This window comes from Oncorhynchus nerka, linkage group LG18, assembly GCF_034236695.1.
Source record: "Oncorhynchus nerka isolate Pitt River linkage group LG18, Oner_Uvic_2.0, whole genome shotgun sequence".
Classification (NCBI taxonomy): domain Eukaryota; kingdom Metazoa; phylum Chordata; class Actinopteri; order Salmoniformes; family Salmonidae; genus Oncorhynchus; species Oncorhynchus nerka.
Window position 1 is genome coordinate 66,021,095 of NC_088413.1, and position 3,667 is coordinate 66,024,761.

The following is a 3,667-nucleotide window of genomic DNA, read 5'->3' on the forward strand; positions in this document are numbered from 1 at the left end:
AAGTTGGTATAAGTGCCATTTGAAGACTGCATGGATTTCTGTGGTGACCCATTAACAGATTTTTCCCCAACAGTTCTAGCAAAAATTGCCCTTTGCTAAGCAGCCAATAGAAAACTCTGTAAGGCACACAATTGTTAACCAGTCATTTGAGAAAGACCTTCTGCATTGGATTTGTAAGACAGACGGAAAAGCCAATGAATGCCAAGCTTTGGAATTGACAGGATAAGTCAGTTATATTAAATGTCAGATTTTATTGTACAAGGACATTAAATATTAATCATGACAAATACATTTCAAAGCTTTATTGAACCTGACATACAAAGAGATCTAAAAGCATCACTGACTTACATAAGTCACATGTTTACAATATAAAATTCTATAAGTTTATCACAAGTGTAGGCTACATCAAGCCTCTGACAAAGTGTCCATTGCAGTTGCAGGATTAAGAATAGCACTGTTAAGGACATAAGTGCCACAGATCAGACAAATATAGGCTGTTATTTTCCAATGCACCTCAAACAGTTGCCGATTTCCCCAGGCACAGCCAAAATGTACACAAGTTAAACTCTGTCTGAAATCAGGAACAGTGGGACCAAGTGAAGCAAAGGAGTAGGGGCGTTTCAGATAGGGCGTTTCTTGAAATCAAGTTACACCCATTGATGCGCACCACTGGTCCGTGGTCATGTAGTTCACGTTGGGGACAACAGTATCTAAAGCTAACCCTTTACCTCATTCTCCTAACCTGGCACACCAAGTCACCTAACCGGCCACGTTAATTATCCTTACCTGCCATGTAAACAAATGTCAAGAAACTGTCTCAACACCAGAACTGACAAATTCAGGGTGTTTTACCAGGAAAAGCAGGCACCAATGTGCTTCTCCTGATATCCAGAAACCCCATGAATTGCGGTCTGCAATTACACAATATTGAGTCAAAGAATAGAGTTTAATAGAGCCTCATGGCCAGGTCACTAAAGAACCACTGCAAAATCAGACATCTTTCTAGGTAAGCAGGATGTCAGGAGATTACTTCAAAATTGGCCACAAGGGGCAACGGTGAGCACTATTACCATTTATTAGTCTTGTGTTCAATCCCAGTGCTAGGCACTTTAAATGACTTAACCCTATCCCAAACCTTACCCATTTGTGAATTAATGCCTAAACCGCAAAGGTATATGGACAAATGTCCCATTCTGCAGTGAGACAGCTTGTTGCCAAGCCATGGGCTTGGGGCCCGTGAGCAGAGTGTAGGCCTACGGTTTGAAGCAGCCAGGAGGTGCGAGCACAAAGAAAAGTGTTTTTGCCCGTGCCACCGAATCCCACAGCTTAGGTGCGCAAATGGCTACCTTCCGAGAATGAATGTGCTCTTTGTAAAACATTTGCACATCTAGGCTGCCGATGTTAGTCTTGGCTTTTGTTCAGTGCAGATGAACCCTCTAGAAGCAGCCCTGTAGGAGCGAGACCACCACAGGGATGAGGAGCGTGAATGCACTGGACTGCAAGGTCACACTGGCTCCTTGAGGAATGGAGACGTTCGTGGTACTGACGTTCGTGGTACTGACGTTGAGCATCGAGGAACTCGTGAAGTCAGCTTTGGTCACATTCGTAGGAAGGGACTGTGTGGTAGTGTTTTGCGCATGGACCTAAAACAAGAGCAGAGGGGCACGTCACTGACTGGGCATTGGCCAGATGGGAGAAACATAAAAAGTTAACCTGAAACATTTGACAATAGGGACAATACAGCTAATCACTTCGGTCCAACTCATTTCAAAGAGCAAAAACACATGCGTAAAGTTTAGATTTAGGCACACAGAAATGGGTGTGGCATAAGACAATCCTATGGCAATATGTTTTAACATAATGTATTTAAATTAAAAAATACGCATGTTATTGGTGTTGAGTGGCATCACCTTTTGGGAAATGCGTTTCCCTAGTCTAGGCCTATAGGGTGACGGACAATATCCTGCAGTTGAATTTCGCAGGGGAGAGAAAATAGGTTTATGTCATTTGAGAGCGACTATCTGAAGTCATTTCACGTCAAGACTTTCTGAAAGGAGGCATTACGGTGTCATGTCTCTTGACTCAAATTATGGCACACTAGGTCGCCAAATATTCTAAATGACTAACTGAAAATATCTGGAGGCCAATTACCCGCGCCATCATTAGTTTGTCAATGAGAAAATACATGAAGTAAATCCAACATTTAGATTGAAACCGTAAAAACCCCGGAATAGCCATTTTGAATGTTGCACCTGTTGAAATGCCTTTACTTTCCAGAATGAGTACTTAGGTAACGTTATCCTAATGAAAACTGAGTAGACTTAATATCAAACATGCAACGAGTTTTGTTAGAAGAAACGCTCTTACCTGTGATGAAAAAAGCATGGCAAGGAGAAGGAATCCAATGTAAACGGTCGTCATTTTGTTGGCTGTCTCTGTTCCAATTATGTACGGTGTGACTGCCTTGTCTATGGCTTTTCTCACTGCGAATGACTGCAGAATAAATTCAGGGGATTTTTATAACCCCGCCGAGTGTGACGTCGGGTCAACAGTGCGAATCCCCAAAACCAACTGCCTATCCAGTCTCCCTGTCCCCCTATCCATAGAGATAGATAGAGGACTCTAGTCCCCCAAGCGCTATTGAGGACTTTCACCATTTTTAAGTAGTCAACTGGGAGGGACATCCTTTAGGTTATGGAAGGATCACATAATTCTACACAGTTCGGCAGGCGGGATCAGCCAATAAATTACACTCATCACTCGCCGGCTACCACCTGGTTACTCAACCCTGCACCTTAGAGGCTGCTGCCCTATAGACATGGAATCACTGGTCACTTAATAATGGAACACTAGTCACTTTAATAATGTTTACATACTGCTTTGCTAATTTCATGTGTATTTATTATATTCTACTGTATTTCAGTTAACGCCATTCCAACATTGCTCATCCTAATATTTATATATTTCTCAACTCTATTCTTTTGATTTGTGTGTGTTGTTGTGAATTCTTTAGATTTGTGTGTGTTGTTGTGAATTGTTAGATATTACTGCACTGTTGGAGCTAGGAACACAAGCGTTTCACTACACCCACAATAACATCTGCTAAATATGTGTATGTGACCAATAAAATTTGATTTGATTTCATGAGCAAACATTACATAACTGCAGGTGGCAGTATATCGCCAACCTTGGCTTTTTGTTCAAACATCACACTCCTGGTGGCAGTACGCACCCTTTATGTTTACTTGCCAACTCAGAAGTAGTAGTTTAAGAACATTGACTACTTCAAAATGGAGATGGCCTCAATGGTGCTGCCTGTGCTTTCACAGATGCCATAATGGGACAATGATGGGATGTCTATTTAACTTTATGAGTTTATTTGAAACCTCCCATAAACCACACCACTGATGCTGCATTCATAACCAAGTGGGAATCCACATGAACGCCCCTCCAACTTGTAATTACAAGTGGAAACTTGTCTATAATTCCCTGAGCTCCAATTTCTTCCACATGCAGACCTCTGATGCCATGTACTTAGGAAATTACCTTGATAAATGTAACTATAATTTGTTTGCGATTATGATAGCGGCAGCCTACTTTTAGTTTATGGTTGACACAGTTTATTGGCCATTAGCCAAACGAATTCAAAGCATGTGAATGCATCCAA

At 41.7% G+C, this 3,667-nt stretch overlaps 1 long non-coding RNA gene across 1 annotated transcript; it reads right to left on the reverse strand.

Annotated features, from left to right (window-relative positions):
• Window positions 1–287: 287 nt before the first annotated feature.
• Window positions 288–2,551, reverse strand: LOC115146362 (uncharacterized). Its single transcript, XR_003866128.2, has 2 exons — window positions 2,368–2,551; window positions 288–1,643 (listed from the first exon to the last, which is right to left on the reverse strand). It is a non-coding gene; the product is annotated as an uncharacterized LOC115146362 (long non-coding RNA).
• Window positions 2,552–3,667: the final 1,116 nt, after the last annotated feature.